Consider the following 17,115-nt stretch of genomic DNA (forward strand, 5'->3'; position numbering starts at 1 on the left):
TGTGTGCTGCAGAGCCAGGCACAATGGGCTTTAAAGAGCATGGAGAGCTACTCTTGGAAAGCATTCTAAGGATTGCCTGCCATGATGTGGGCTTTGAGAACACCTATTGCCAACTGCCCCCACAGCAGTATCCCTGCACCGGGCTTCTGATGAGCAAATGAGTGGGATCAGAGGGTGCAAGCTTTCCTCGAGCTCCTGCTTTCCCCAGTACTCATAGAGGAACTCCTGAATTTGGCAGCGTCTGTAGCCCAGTGCAGCCCGAGATGTGTTGTTCACACTTACTCCTACTGTTGATACTATTCATCCCCACCTAGCTTTAGGGATCACGTCCTGCACCGCTGCACAAAGCTCTATTTTCATTCCTCCCTTCAACCCCAAGTCAGTTGGCAACACTTCTGCAAGATGCCTTCTCAGGGCTGGGTGAAGATACCCGCTGGCAGACAGCATGGGTGGCTAAGCAAGTGCACAGACACAAGCCCCATACTGGGTAGAAGGGAAGGCACGACAAGACAGGCTTGGTAAGGGGTCTCCAAGCAGTATCTGCCCTCCATATCCCTAGTCTGGGCTCTGTTTCAAAGGATGCTTTGGTACACGAGAATTGTTTCTTATAATAAGGAAGGAATAAAAATCAGTCTCTTTGTCCTAAAAATGTAAATGAGATGCACTTACTTCTGGTCTCATAATAAGAAACAACAGCATATTCAAGAAATTTGAAGGCAAGAGATGGGAATCCTGGACAAGGAAATCCCTACCTACACGCTAACCTGTGAGGCTTCTAGGGAATAAAGGGCAAGGCCTTGGCAGCACTGAAAGTGGGAGCTGGGTGGATGCAAGGGAGAGGAGAACATGAGTTTCATTAGAGTTTCTACCACTTTTTCTCCTACCAGAGAAATAAGTTGTTCTTCAAGACATCAGGCAAGCATCAGAAGAAATTCACTCTGATGTAGGCTATTCTGTAACTGTTTATTTGATGTACTTGCTGGTGCCCACTCTCAGAGAAGGGATCCCAGGCTAGCAGGCTCTCTGGGTAGCAGTAACAGGAAGGCTTGAAATGACTTTCCCTTGACCAGCTTCATTAGTACTATTCACAGAGAAATGACACCAGAAGACAATGCTGTCATAGCAAATGGCTTCTGTTCCCGAGGGGGAAGAGAGAAATACAGTCTATCACATCCTGAATAAACCTAAGATAAAATAAGTTCAAGGCTTTTGCTAGAAGCAGGAAACCTGGATGATATACGGGAGAAGGCAGGCAAGAAGTGGAGTGTGAGAGCAGGTGTCCTCCAGATGACGAGCCTGAGGGGATTAGCTGGCAGATTTCAAGGGGATAACAAATAGTTCAAGGCATACCATGCCAGTGCCTCTTGGTGGGAAAGAGGATAGAATATCCCAGGTGAAGAAAGTGGCAAGAAGGAGATGATGATCAAAAGTTATTTATCAAAGTGTAACATCAGACTTACTTGACAGGGAGCCAGGGAACGGCCTGCAGACAGTGGGTGGATATCAAGCTTTTCATCTAACCCAGACTGGCTAAGGAAAAAGACTGTTCTGATGGCACTTGAGTGATGAATGCAAAATCTGCTAGGTTGCAGAATCTTTCTGGTTACGCAGGAATAAGCGGAGCACAGTAGCCAACAGTGCCAAGTCTGCAGTAATAGATCCCATCCCTGCAAGCAAAGCAGAAGGGGCAAGAGCTGGCCAGTTCTCTTGCTGGCATGAGACCCCTGGAAGGAAGTATGGTGGGATTAGAAATACAGCCCCATGACTAACAGATCAATTTTGGATGTTTTAAATATAATACACTTTCTCCACAACAGAATTTTTGTAAGGCTCTGTGATTGTTGTCTCTGCCTCTATTGCCCATTTTGGGAATGGAACCGAGTCCTTCCTACCTCTCAAATATGCTGTGAGATGCATGGGAAGAGAGGCAGACAATGTTGTATCTCAGCTGGACAACGGCAGCCCAAAGCTGTTCTTGGGAGAGCTGGTACGCTTGTGCTGCAGGGGAGGCTGGTTTTCAGGGCTGTAAAGTTGGTGCTTTGCCTGAAACTAAATTCACTCATTAGCTTTCACCTGCAAGGCACAGATAGGAGGAGCCCAGGTAATGAGTATGGAACAAGGACAGCTCTGACTCTCTACTGTTCTTGTGTGTATAAGACCCACAGTGATAGGCACAGAGCTGTGAGCAAAAGGCATTAATGAGATTGTTGTGTTTTAAGCTCAGTGTTGGAAAGGGGGCCAGGCACTGCTTGCCTCTATTCAACAGTAAATGGGTTTGCTGCTGTGATTGGGATGAGATGGGTTTTAGAACTGGTCTGTGGAAAGAGCTTTTATTTCCAAATACAACACATTTCTTAGTTCCTCACGGAGAAGCAGAGGGTCAGACATGCCTTGGATAACAGAGGCTTCCATAGATATTAATAAACCATGACCAGGGCTAGGTCCTGCCAAGACCTCCACTGTTTGCAGTGCTGGTGCCCAGACCTTCCCCCAGCACTGGCCCATAGCCCTTAGTGGAGGCACTCACAGGCCACATGCCACAGCTGCCCCAGCATGACATGACACACAGATGCTTACAGCTCACTGCTTTCCACTGCCACACGCTGCTGTGTAAGTCTGTTCCCCACCACACAGCATCCACATACAATATATTTTCCCTAGAACTAGAGAGCTATAAACAGGCACAACACACCCTCCAGACAAACTCAGGCCAGATACAGCATCATCTAGGTGAGACATTTGGTCCATTGTGGCTTCTAGGGGGTTTTTAATAAATCCATGCATCTCAAAAGTTGGTGTCTAAAAGCAGTGTCCACCCCCTACAAAGGGCAGGTAACAGCTTTACCTGCTTATGTGTCACCTGCCCAGCTATCCTCATCTAGATTGGCCTTCCAAGGCTGGTGGAGATCCAGGCTCTGAAGGTCTCTGCTCAACAGCAGCTGCACAGTGCCTAAATCTAGGGTAGCAGAGTTGAGAACATATTTCCTGTTGGCAAGCAGTAAACCTTGACATTCTACTGCAATTCTACTGTAGGATTTTTCTGGGAAATAGCTCCACCTGATCTCTTAGAAATTAGTCTCCTCAGTGGTTAGAAACAGAGAATCATTTCTCTATGGGAGTCCCCAGTCTGCTTCTGTAACAAACCTGGGGGAGCAAACCCATGGTCAGACATCAGCAGCCAGCACAAGTGTTCTACTCATTACAGTGACTGCAAAACACAGCAGGGCTTTATGAACCAAATTCATGCTCGATATTTGCCCACTATAATCCCCAGGTGCCTCAGTTCTGTTCTTACACATCAACAGCCCCTTCTGCCCAGCACATTCAGGGTCCACACTTACCCTGACACCTAGTCTAAGGTGGAAAAGCCCCCCAGTACAAGCAGGGAATTTTGCCCAGCTTGTCTTATTCTCTCATCTTTTCACAGGAGCAGAGCACTGCCCATGGTCTCTGCAGCAAGGGGTTCCCCTGCAGCCTGACATCACACAGAGAGCTCCCTTGGCTCATGGACAGAGCTGATTCCTTCTGGTAGAGTAACCCTGGCTGCCAAGTGAAGGCAAAACTGCTGATCCTTCTGTACAGCACCCTCAGCACCTGCCCCAAGCCATGGATTAGATCCTTCTTAGAGTCATTTTAACACTAACTTGACAAATCTGCTGTGCTGCTACAGATGGTCGGGGCACTGCTGACTTCCTCTGCTGAAAGGTGGCAAAGCTTTCCTGCCCTTCCTGGCCCTGTTCTAACTCAGTCATTCTGTGCGATATAACACATTCAGTATACTTCATAGGAACTTTGTAGCCACTATTGGTGCTGCTGGTCTATTCATCCCCGGGCTCTGGGATGCTCATGAGCAGTATTTGGTACCTGGATGCCAGAAATCTGTGCTTTACTTGCTATATGAGACTGTGTGGAGATGGAGAACCCAAGTCAGCCCCCTGAGCTGATCAGCTCAAAGAGAGGTAAGATCAGAAGATATTTAATTACATTCCTAATTACAGCAGTTATTAGCTGTCATAAAATCACCTGGGTTTGGACCCCAGAGCAATGCTAACTGCAGATTTGAGCGATGCACATTGCATAAATAAACATGATTATTCCTCTGGCTTGATCCCAGCTGGAAGAATACAAAGCTGTGCTATCGACAACTGAAGATTTAACTCTGATGAGTCATTTGTTCTTTCCACAATAAAAGCCACATAAAGAAGTTACATAGGCACAGTTGGGTCCAAACACTCTTCAAAACCCACAGCATTTCAACCCTAAATTCAAAGTAAGAAAAGAAGGGGGAGCACAACTGGAAGCCCACACATTACTTGAAGAAATACAACCTTACCTCTATTTTCTGTATCTCTTCTAAAAATACAGCTCTGCTGATAGGAACAGACATTGTTTCTTCCTTATGATTCCGACTAAGAGCCCAGAAAATGGGGAATCTATGAGAAACAAGTGGAATAACCCTGAATATTAAAGATCTGAAGTGCTTTCTGCTCTTTGCTTGCCTGTTTCACTCAGGCAGATAAAGCAGTTTTCTATGAAAAATAGAGGTGTTAAAAAGCTTTTTCTTCCTATCAGTCAATACTTTTCCTCAAAATTCGGCAGGTTTTCCTGGAAGTTTCAGAATTCTGCAGCGGGTTTAGTCATTTTCAGTGGAAATGGACAAAAAGAAAAGTTTGAGAAGAAAATGTTTCCAACTTGTCCATAAAATATCTTTTTTCTCCTAAGAAAATTTGGATGAACAGTCTCTGACCAGAGGGAAGGAGCGTGTTCTCCCAAGAGACATGGGAGCTTCTCTTTGATTTTTAACCAGTTGGCTTCATTGACAGTGCAAATGGACTGTCCAGCTGGACCCAGCTATGCTGAGAGCCATGGATGAGGATCTAACGTGAATGCAAGAACAAGAATGAGCACTGACTGGAAAGACATTTCAATTGGGAATAAGAAGGGTTTCTAAGCAGTCAACAAGTTGTGAAACTCCACCCTGTCTATTTTTCAGACAGAGCTGGCCACATTTGCATGGGGAATACACCAGGGGAGCGAGCTGGAGCACTGCACTGCTGCTGATTCATTCCCAGTCACATGCAATGAGAAATGAGCTTGGCCAGGTGCTGGGACATTCGCAGCAGATGTGAAAGCCAGGAATTCAAGCTGCTGCTGCAGTTGAGACAAAGCTTCCCGACAGCAATATTTCTGGAGCTGAAGGATAGGACTTTAAGGGGAAAGACAGAAATCTCATCACTGGGGACATTGAAAATCAAAGGCATCCTGCTGGGAAATATCCTGTAAGTGAGCCCAGCACTGATTGTATGACTGAGCCAGAAGATGCAAGAGACCTTGCCTTAACCCTTCCATGAATTAAAGATGGGAAAGACACCAGAGCATGGCAGGAGGGGGTTAGTACTGTTATTGGCTACCAACCTGCACAGGGTGCAAGAAGCAGCTTGTTTTCTATGTCAACGCAATGGCAGGTAGATTGAGCATCAGCTGGTGGCTACTGCATGTGCCTGACTGCTGTTAGGCCCTGAAAGAGCATCCAAATGTCACCCAGCATAAAGGGGATAAGGCCAAGGCTGCCAGGGGAAGTAAATCCAGGGAACTTCATCTGTTTTTCTTGAGTCACCATCATGTTCGCAGCTGAGGAGCCCTTCACTGCAGGCACAGAGCAGGAAGCCTCAGGGAGCGTTGAAACTCATGAAATATAGATAGGAGCTAGGCAGGCTCCTAGAGCAGAGTATGTACCTGCGCTGTAATTGGCTGCCTTCAAGCAAAGTTTTGCATAAGGATGCAGAATGGGCTTGTTCAGTAAACTTCGCTACGCAAACTTGACTCAGCAGTCACTGAGAAAAGTCAAACCCTCCTCCTTGCTCAGTACCTGAACAAGCAAATCCATTTTCACCCTTTCTCCCTTGCCGTTCCACCTTCCCCCCCCATCACCCACTCAGGAGATATTATCTCCAAGGTCCTTTGGAAAGAGCATCTGATGAAAGCAGACGCAGCACAGACAATATCCTGATCCAAATCATTTACAGTCTCCATAACACCCCCAACAAAAACATCTGTCTACCTGGAACTGGCAGGAAACAGTTGTTGATGCACAGATCTTACCATGGAGACAAGCCAATGGCTAAATGGTTACTATTGTAATGAACATTTGCTAATGGCTCTTTTCCAGCTACAAGGGAAGACATGCTCACTGGGATGTTCCAAGTACGTGCAAACCTGAATGGTTGCTCCTTGTATAGTTACTAAAGGCTTTGTGGATCCCATCTGTCCTTTGCATGTGAGCGGGGTCCTGAGAGATCACTGCCTTATTGTGCTCTAACACACATGGATGGTCATAGCAAGCGTCTGCTTCTGCAACCACAGTAAATTACTTCTAGACACTTCTCAGGAGCCCCTTTTGCCTGACCAGGTCTCCCTCACTCGGAGGAAGTAGGATTCCTCTTCCTAGTGGGAAGAGGAAACCTGAATGACCATCCTGACAGGGGCAAACAGGGCCACACAGATGGGAAACAAAGTCACGTAGGAAGACTCTGCACTGAAATCACAGATACATAGCATCCCATGATAGACCCTCACAGTGGAAACAGCCATAGCATGTCCTGCTCAGACACTCTTTTTGAAAGAGCTGGATACCTATTTTCACTAACAGCAGGAATGAAATCCACCCCAAACCTATGCAGCTCCAAGCTGCATTGGTGGATGAATTAATAATGCCTTTTGCTGGCATCCCATATTCAACCACTAATTAACACAGCAGCCGCTGCCAGAGTTAATCAGGGAAGCAACTCCATTATCCCCTGTACCCCCACAGGGCAGGGACCTGCCAGCTGCCACCACCCTGCCCACTGTAAGGAGCTGCTGGGGCTTGCTACTGTGAAAAGGTCACTGAAGCACCCGCTGGCTGCCTAGCAGGGGTGTGGATGTCAGCGGGTGGATGGCCCCAAGCCCTGCATCACTTGGTCCAGCAGCCATCCCTCTGCGATAGCCTCTCATCCTTCTGCACCGAGTCCTTCCTATGCACCTTAAACTGAAAGAAAACTGGAAAGCAAGGAAGAAGCCGAGCAGCAGCTAGACTTACTAACTGAAAGACAAAGATTACCTTTAACAGTTCAGGTGCCAAAGCCTCTGTGGGAGTTAAAGACCATCTTTTGGCAAGAGCAGTGGGCTGTGCACAGCAGGGCATCCCACAACCAAAGTAACCTTCACAAAGCATCAAAAGGGGAAGAAAAAAACCTCTTATTCAGCGAGTCTTGTCCACAAGGAAAATGCAGAGGAAATAAAGATCCCTGGGAAACATCTATCCTGAGCTGAATGATTTACCCGGGCAGCTTTAATCACAACTCCTTGGCACTGGCAGACCCCACGTTATTTCCCATTCGAGGAAAAACCTGTGTAGCACAGATGTACTGGGCTATATTTCTTCCTTACATGTTACACTATTCTGCTGAGCCACATGGTCTCAGACACTTTAAACCTGCCAAAAATCATTATTTCATAGCACATATGAGGGGAAGAAAAAAAACCCAGCAACAATGGTTAATTAAATTATGACTATCAGGTCCTGCATTTCACAGCACACTGGAGATGGGAATTCTGGATGGTTTTTATTCAAATGGTTTATCTAAATCTAGTAGGAATAAAAATCTGCTGTAGAATTTGATTTTTAAATGTCAAAGGGAATATTTTGTTTTGGAAACCTTCCAGATGGAATATCTCCCAGTGCAAAGGCAACTTTTTAAGTAAAAATTAGGAAGAAAATAATTGAAACTGAACAGCTACAGTAGAAGCTCTGAAAAAAAAAACAAATAAAAGGTGCCAAAACTCTATCAAATTACTTTCACCATGAACACACATCCCAGTCTAACACCTCCAGTCTGGATTTTTAATCTGATTCCAAATATGTTACAGATCAGAACCTCAGGGCTGTAAATTCATCCAGAATTGCTCAGCTGAGAGCCCATCCATCAGCTCTGCTGTGATTATGCTCCTCTAATCAAGTACAATTAGCAACTGTCACATAACACCATTAAAAGAACCACTTAGGAGCTGATTAATGGCTGCTATAAGCTGAACTGATAAATGTAATTTTTGAAATCAAGTTTCAATTAGCTCTAAATAACAAAGATGGGAACAGCAAAGTCTGCTGCAGACACAGCCCCTCGGTCAGAACAAGATAAATACGAGCCTTTTTTTCTGTCCATTGAAAAAAATCAGCTGCTAAATTCCTTGTTGGGTTTAGCAAATACTGCCCAGTTCACTTAAGTTGTGAGTAAGCAAAGCTTTGTTTGCACATTTACTCCCAGGAGTTTCTACAGGGCTCCTCTACCATAGGATGCTACCACTGAATTAGAGCAGTTTTGAGTGAATTTACAGATTAAAACTGGAAAGCAATTTTCAGTGATAATTACACATCAAAACAAATGCAGCCCAATGCATTTATGGAAACACTTTCCCTTCTTCCTCTGTGTGATCCATTGGCACCAGCACCTATTTACCCAGCCTGTTATTGTCCCCCAGGCTAGATGCCCTGCCTGCCTGCTGGGTGCTGCTCACTGACTAAATGCCTTTAGCCAAGCCCTGCTGCTCTGACTCTTGTGACATTCCCTGCAGTACACAGCCCACAGAGACAGAAATCTCTGCATCCTCACTGGGGCTGGATGCATGAAAGAATCAATTTTGAATGATCCCATGAAACCACAAATGGGTGTTAGTAGTGATTTTGGCGACTACATTACCCATGTCATGCAAAAGCTATGGAAATTTCTAGTACTCGGTGCTGCTCTGCTGGGAAGGTACCAAGCCATAAAGCTGAGGAGGCTCCTGACTCCCCATCATCTCATAAATGAGTGTGCAACAGTGGGCCTGGCTGGAAAGCAGAAAAATGGTCAGGTTTTCTCCTTCTGCCAGAAAGGAACTCTTCTTGTGCGTGCTTGACATCTGGCTGTGCCACGAGTCAAAGGACCTCCTTCCTTTGCCCTTGGTTTCCTTTTACCACTGCTTAGTTAATTTAGGTCTCCAGTGCCTGATTCTCCATAGAGCTCTCCTGCTCTTTATAAGCAGCATCGCAAAAACATCAGCATTTTCATCATACCCTCCCATCCACTTTGGGCCCCTCCTCATAATCCCAACTCTCCTCCTACCCCTGCCTAATCCTATAATGCACCACAAATCCCTTTGCCCTCTCCACATCTCCATCCATCACCAGCTCACCCAGGGTGTGTGGGAGGTGAGCCTGGAGCAAGGCTGCTGTGTGAACATGCAAACCTCAGGCATTAGATTCCATCTCAGCCAGCCCTGGAGCACCCACAACAGCCTTTGAATGCCACAGGGTCCCTCTGATAACTTATTCTGACCCCCATCTGCAATACCCTCCTCTTTGAGCTCTCTCACACCTTGGCTCTGAAAAGGAGTAACCCAAACCTACATCCTGATGGTGCCTTGATGTTTAAACCTACCCAGCTATTTTTGGACTGTTCATAGTCAGCTGTATTTAAACAGTCTAATAGCACCAGCACAAACTTGCCCTCACATAACTTCATTTTCATCCAGACAGAAGCTTTCAAGCAACAGCAACCAAACCCTTTCAATATTTAATCAGCTGCATGGCCTGAAAGAGCAGGGACCAGCAGCTGCCTGGCACAGAGCAGACAAGGGGGTTGAGCATTTCCATCCTCATCTCCCTCCATCCTGAGCATCACCTCCTTTCCAAAGGAGGTATAAATCCGAACAGCAGCCCTGATTCAGACCAGGCAGCTCTCAAAAGCTTGCCTTTGAAACACCCTATTTTTCACTCCTCAATTCCAGCTCCTCAGCTGCCTCCCAGGTGTAAATCTTACTTTCCTATTGATGGCTGGGAAATTGCTGTGCTCAGTGCCCTGCAATTGTAAGTCAGCAGGACTCGAGCTCTCTCCCACTTCTTCCTGGCTTTAAAGCAGGCAGGGTGTAAATCTTGGCTCCAGGCAAGGCTTTGCAGAACTTGCAGCATGTGTGGGGGCAAATTCAGGCTTTTCCTAATCTTTCCTCATTCCCTCAGTGCCTGTCCTGTGTATATCAGGGGGATTAGAGGGGTTAAAGGACATCATCCCTTAGTGGGTTGGCTCTGCTGCATTCAGTGCAGTCTCTGCTTTTAGCCACTACGCTAAAGGAGAGTTGCTTTAAAATAGAGCTTTAAGAAGGAACCCCAAAGTGACCTGCTTTAGTCAGGGGTCATGCCTGGCTTCAATAAGGGTCAAAATACCAAATGCCTTCTGGTCTGAAACGGTCCATGAGCATTTTGTACCAGAGTCCTGTACCCTCTCCAGCCCATGCACCCATTAAAGCTCTGGCTTCTCTCTCCTCTGCTGCTGGACACCCAGGGCTGGAGATGCCTGTGCTGCCCTGCACCCATGGGGACTACACCAAGCACAGCTACAACAAAGGCAGTATCTCTCATGACTTGCAGCGTGTGAGCGCCTAAGAATAAAGGATCCCATCTTGCTAGCATTATAAATTAAGTACTAATTGCCAACCAGAAACACCCTTATCTAAAGAAGGGGAAAAAAAGCAGCACCAAAAGCATATTCAATTAGTGCTAAATAATAAATACAAGATTAATTAAAATTACTGTGCTCTGAATTCTCATCCTCTGGGTCTGAGGATGCAAAAGGCATTCCCCATGTTCCCAAGGGCGCCCAATGTCAGAGCATCACCACCATCCCTAGAGCGCTAATGAATGGCAGCAGTGATGGCAGGATTTGTCATGCATGGAAATGGGTCCACACTCCTTTCACACTGGTCACAGGTAGCCTTGGCTTACCAGGAAGGCTCAGCCTCCATGAAGCCCAGCAACTTCGGGTCTGTATCAGAAACAAAAATGCCTGAATGCCAGGAAAACCTGACTAATTGCCAACAGCAGCTACATATTAGGAGAAGAAACCACTGGGATTTTCTCAGTCCTGGTGCATGTATAAATCATTTAACACCTCACTCATAATTAACGCACACTAGGTCCCTGCAATAAGACAGCCCTGCTAAAACATGCTTGAATTTGGGTTGCAAGTGCATGTGGCATGGGGATGCAGCAGGACAAATGCATCCCCCCAAGAAGTGGCCAATCCCAATAGTGCCCACTCGGAGCTTCAGCAGGAATAGGTAAGAGGAACTTGGGTCAGATTTCCTCCCTTAAAGCGGGCTGAAAGTATTTGAGAACCAGCCCCATTTGCAAGAGGTTCCACACCTCCTGTGGCCTCAAGCAGCCATGAGTACAAATCGCCCCCCTCTTCTCTTCCTTCATGTGTCTCAGGGCAAAAAGCACCCTGGGGCCCATGTACAGAGAGCAGAATGACCACTTTTTGTGTTTATTGCATTATGAGGTGCCATATCCCTTGTAATAGTCCATGTATCTCTTACTCTGGTGAAAACCCAGAGGAATTTCGCTTCTTTTACTGGCTTTACAACCCTGACTAAACTCAGGATCTACCCCCCCAGGACAACTTGTAAATCCAAAAGAGCTTTCATCCATCAGGATGAGTGTCTGGTCCTTTCCAACCCTAACTATTCTATGATTATATATTATTTTCTCCTTCCTCTCTGGCATTAAGTGAGGAACACGCCCAGGTGAGCCGCCTCACCTTAGATGTCAGAGGGTCTATGACATCTAATCATAAATATTAATCATAAAGTAAAAGAGAAGATTTGTCCTCAAAGTGGCCTGAACTGCGTGGTTCCCTTGCCCTGGCTTAATTCTCCTTTGTAAGAAGTTCTTCCCCTCTTCTAACCCAACTCCTCTTTCACATTCAACCCAGCCAAAGGAATCTGTGAGGCCTCCTTGTTCCCCTCGTCCTTCTCCCCCAAAACCCGCTGTGTTTCTACCAACATAAATGTGTTCAAAGTCGTGACTGCAAGGGAAAAACAAACAGGCTGAGCAGATGGGTTGTGCGGGAGGAAGCCCTCATTTAAAACGCAAATAGCTGGTGGTAATCTAGCAGATGCGGTAAAGATCTGGAGAGCCAAGCATGAGGTGACTGGATTAAATCATGTGGAAGTTTCCCTGGCAAGGGAAAGCTTCATCTTCCATCTCCTTGATTACCTTGAAGGTCTTGAAGGGATGAGGATACACTGATGCCAAGTGTCTTCACAGGAACAATCTGGACTATTCTTCACTTAATATCTCACACGACTCCCTGTCCTTACCAAGTGATTATTCACATGGGAAATCCACCCTTTTTAACCCAAACATCCATGAAAAGAGACTAAAACTCAATTAGAAGTCATAACATTAATTCTGTAGCACGTTCAATTCTGTTTCCATCCAGAGACAAAGACTTTCGGATCAATCTTTCTCTTGCACAACATCAAGCCAGCATCTCCCAGGAAATATCTTCAGGATGCTATAAAAATCTGTACATCTAGCATATTGCAATATTCATTTGGCCCGAGAATTTCATCTTGGCAGACACAGCAGAATTACCACAGATGGGTATGAGGATTTTCTCTTTATAAATATTACAGACCCATTAATTAAACAGGGGAAATTAACCCTTCCAGGCAGCACTGCAGCAGGGACCAGGAAAGCACAGTCACCACTACCCCACATCTCAGACTCCATGTGGGAGAAAAGTCAAGTGCACATAAACACAAAACTCATAGGAAAGATGCTGACAATGACATTTCTGCATGTTTTGGAAGATAATTCAACAGAGCAAACAAATTACTGGTGCTTAGAAGTGTTTTCCCTAAGAAATATGGAATAAAGTATTTTAACCTTTCAAAACAAACCATGACTTTCCTGTTAGAAGAAGCAAAAGCTGCCCCATCTATGGTTTCCTTGCAGATATAATCATCAACCCCTCAAAGACAACCGGTCTGGCAATTCCTGCATTCTGCTTCTTGCACAGCACTGGGATTTAGAGTCACGCAAAACCCCTTCCACTTCCCTGTGCTCCTTTCACCCACTGTTCGCCAGGCACAGCTTTGGTGCAAAAGCTCATCATCCTGAAACACATATGAACCAAATCCAAACTTGCTGCTTAGGAGAGGAAGATCTTTCTCTTTGGATGTAATTGGTGCTTAAAACTTCAAGGCTGCTCTAGAATAAGCACAATAATCACAGTGCCCCACTCCTAAGTGTCACAGATTCTAACATCAAAGAGTAGAAAATGCGTGAGGTTTCAGCAAGTGGAGGTTTCTGGATGAATACATCATGAAAGGAATATTTTTATAAACAAACAATCTCTGCAGTGCTCTCCAGGGGTAATTTTTAACTCTTATAAATAAATACAGAAAGAATTTGTCTTGATCCCCAAATCAAATTTTGCACCAGTTTTTGGGTAGAACACAGGTCTGTCAAGAGGGTCACAGCTTTGTACCTGTCACCAAAATTACCAAAGCTTCACCACTGTATTTTGCCTTTGTTTTTCTGTCAAGAGGCATGTTATGTACAGACCTTTGCAGATTCAATACAGCCAGATTGCAGAGGCTGCTCTTAGGTTTATTATTCCCTGATCCTCTTTAAACAAGGTCCCTAAATTCATCGCTACTGTAAGAGCTCTACCGTCACTCAACTTAGAAGCAGGACACCCATTTTGTCATGCAAAATAAACCAACTCACAAACCTGATTGAGAGTAAAGCAATATCCAGGACATCAGATAGCTCACAGTCCCAGCAGTGTGTTAGCCCAGCTAGACCCTCTTCCTACCCAACATATTTGCCTGCACCTCTGTATGTATCAGCTACTCTCAGAACACAGCAAAGTGATTCCAGAGGAAAACTGGGACTTCACAATGGAGGCAGTTTATCAGCTAGAAAAGTTGAGGGGCTTCATGCATCAGCTTAAGGGCAAGAATTCATGCATGACCTTCCAAACCTCCTGCAGGAAAGAGCACAGGGCAGGAAAAGAAGTATTCAGGCAGCAGCTCACCTAGGACTACCCCATGGTGATCGGCCATGAGCTCCAAACGTACCCCAAACCAAGCTGGAAATCACATAGGAAATAAGAAGAGTGGGTGATGAAAACACATGCGAGTGAAAGCTGCTCCGAGTGCTGAGGCACACACATTGTCTGATCTGCTCAGCTCCCAGCCTCTCGCTAATAGTAATTAAATTGCTTTAATGAGCACTGACCTCTAGAAAAGCTTCAGTATAAACCAAATGTGTTTCATTGGCTTTCTGTCTCCTTTCAGCTCCCCTCCCTTTGCTTTTTACCCCATTAAGCCTTATTACTTTCGCATCCACACTGCTTGTCCAGAAAGGGACCAAAGAGAAAAGTATCACTTACCAGAACTAGGAAATATTTCACCACAGCCATGCACAAGCCATTTCCCCTCCTTCCACCCCGTGGAGCTGCTCCTGAAAGGGTCTCCCCTTTCCGCTAGGATGTCACAAGCCGGAGATTAGAAGTAAATGCTCTGCAAGCCAAGCCAATCATCCTGCTGCGACTGCATCCACGTACTGAAGCGGAAGCAATGGAAAAGTCCATCAGGCAGCAGCAAACACAGGCGCACGCACAGACACCCCCCCGCAGCCGCAAGGCAATAGGAGCGGAGGGAGGCTGGAGGCAAGAGGGAGAGCAGATGGGAGGGGGGTGGCTTGGGGGAACCAGGCATCGAGAGATGCTACATGACAGATGTGTTGACTTTAAGTTAAACAGGAAATTGGGGATGTTTGACACAGGGAGGAAAGACACTGGCACATATTAAAGGCGAAGACTTTCCCTGGGTTTCCCCTTCTTTGATTCCCTTTCTCCATGCAGGCATCCTCCAGTGATTTCTAGCTCTAACCTCACACGCAGAAACAAGCCAGGGTTTGCACTGACTCTGTGTGGCAGGGCGAGGCAGGAGCTGTATTGCCAGACAAGTCATTTCCTGTCCTAGCAGTGAGTTGGGACACCAGTCATTTATTCCCTCTTCAATGCAGACTTCCCTGAAGTTATTTAAATGACATCCTCTAGATGTAAGTAAAAGAGGGAATGCTGAACAGCAGGACAAGGCTTTCAATTTGTCCTAGTTCTGTGCAGGGTAAAATACAACAGGACAGAAACCCCGATTTAGTTTATGTAGGATAAGGAGTAGACGGGATAAACTGATTTAAGAGGAGGAAAAATAAAGTGCCTTTGTGCACTTCACCTCCCAATGAATAAACCTGATTTTTCAGCAGTTCTGACAAGGGTGGCCAGGGTGAACCTGAGGATGGCAGCTGTATTATAAGGGTCCACAGGAGAATGTAACTCCAGAACAAGGAGACAAAATGCCCAGGCAGCAATATGAAGGGAGTTGGGGAAATCAAACCCCTGCACTGATTTCACAGTTAAAGGCTGGTAAATTGAGTGAAAGCAGATAAATCGCATCTTCCTTCACTCAGCATCAATCTTCAATCAGAACATCTTTGAGACAGTTCCTAGCTTCTGGAGAATAAGGGAGAAATAAATGAGTGGTCCCACCACAAACCCAGACACAAAGTCAGCAGTGTCAGCTATCCCAGGCTCCCAGACAAGGACTCTGCTCCTGCTTCACAAATGGATCACACAAACACACCTTTTCTGCTACCTTCAGGACTGGAAGGAAAAGCCCCTTTGCAGCTGGGTGTCAGCCACAGCCTTTCATCATTCTTCCTATCAAAAGACCCAAAACCCACATGCAAGGGAGACAAGAATATCCTGTCTGTAGCACACAGAAGTCCCCAAGGTGAGATTAGTCACAGGAACTCCTTTATTCTAGCCACTGTGCTCTACATAAGGGACAGAAATCTGTCTCTTCTATGCACAGGGCACTTGCTCCATAACTGCGAGTCAAAAATTCAGGATTGGGCACTATCCATCCTGCCTGCCTCCTCGCATCCCATTCTCCCCCACTGTCCCTGAGCTGTGTCACTGGCCGCCCTTCAACATTTTAATGGAATACTGACAGTGATCCATTTGCACTCCAACTTGATTAATCCTACTTGCACCCCCATAATTGTATTTGCAGAGCCAGCCCAAGCAGGTGGGTTTGGAACATCTTCTGAGCTAGATCAGCTGCAGTGCAAAAAGCATCCCTTTTTCTGGTGAAACAGCTTGAAGTCTAGCAAGGATATTACACTTTGGAGATCTGCTGCTTGAGGTCTCTTGTCCCTCCTCCTACCTGCTGCCACACTCCCTCATCTCCACATTTACAAAGCTCCATGTTCTTTCCTAATCGGGATGCCCTAATGTTCCCTTTCGCCTTGCACGTCACTCGTGTGTCACTCTGCGTCTGGGCCCATGGTGACCTCTTGGCTACAGCAGCCACATGAGTCACCAGCAGCCTGCCTGCACTCCCTCCCTCCCTCTATCCATCACCCCCACTTCCATTGAGCCCTGGGGGAGTTTAAAGCAGTCTAATCCCCAGGCTGGATAATTCAAGGAAAGAGGATTACCCATTCTGTGCAGAGCCCTTACCTAAATATAGGCCAGCCTTCCCCTTGCATTGCAGCTTGTGTGGCATGGAGACGTTTTGCCTGTGCTACTTCACCCTCCCATCTCTAGGGGGTTAACTCTGCTCTGGCTCAAATTTGGGACAACCTGGTTTTAACCCATGGGGTTACAACGCAGTAAGACTGGGATTAGTAAAGCAGAGGAGAGACTGTAGCTCTAAAAGCCAGCAGGATCATGGCAGACTCTTCCCCAAAAGCACATTTTCTCCCTAATAAATGCCACACTCTTGGTGGGGTCACGGCATTGAAAGTCCTATTGTGTATTTGGAAACCAGTATCATGGCCCTGAACTACAGAGCCTGACAGCAAAGCATTGGGAGGGTAGAAGGGTAAGTGCTGAACTCAGATAATCCCACTGCAGGCTGCAACAGCCTGCCTGAGAGCTGGGGATGGTGACCTGACTCTGTCTGCCCTTGGGGCTGTCCCAGCAGGTCACCAAGAGCTGGGTTATCCCTGCTGCCAGAGGGAACGGGTATTTGCCAGAGAGCTCGTGAAAAGGAAAAGCAATAGGTAACATGTTACCTTCCCTGCTTTCCCTCTCAGAAAGAGGGGTGAAGATGGGAGATGTGGAAGGTATGCCTGATGGATTTATCAGCTTCCCAGCAGACCACGCATCACCCTTCACCCTCCTCTTTTCCCAACATCAGGCATCTTCCTCCTCCCCTCTACCCCAAATGATAAAGGCCTGA

The 17,115-nt window shown here is 46.2% G+C and overlaps 1 protein-coding gene across 1 annotated transcript in view; it reads right to left on the minus strand.

Moving 5' to 3' along the window:
* SV2B (synaptic vesicle glycoprotein 2B) overlaps window positions 1–14,487 on the minus strand; it is a 55,245-nt gene extending 40,758 nt beyond the window's left edge. Inside the window, exon 1 of the mRNA XM_057419940.1 lies at window positions 14,256–14,487. The gene's annotated coding sequence lies outside the window, so the exon portion shown is untranslated. The remainder of the gene's footprint in view (window positions 1–14,255) is intronic.
* Between the last annotated feature and the right edge of the window lie 2,628 nt (window positions 14,488–17,115).

The sequence above is a fragment of the Pezoporus wallicus genome, unplaced genomic scaffold (genome assembly GCF_028554395.1).
Source record: "Pezoporus wallicus isolate ANWC-B61680 ecotype Strahan unplaced genomic scaffold, APGP_CSIRO_Pwel_v1 contig_3952, whole genome shotgun sequence".
In the NCBI taxonomy this organism is placed as follows: domain Eukaryota; kingdom Metazoa; phylum Chordata; class Aves; order Psittaciformes; family Psittacidae; genus Pezoporus; species Pezoporus wallicus.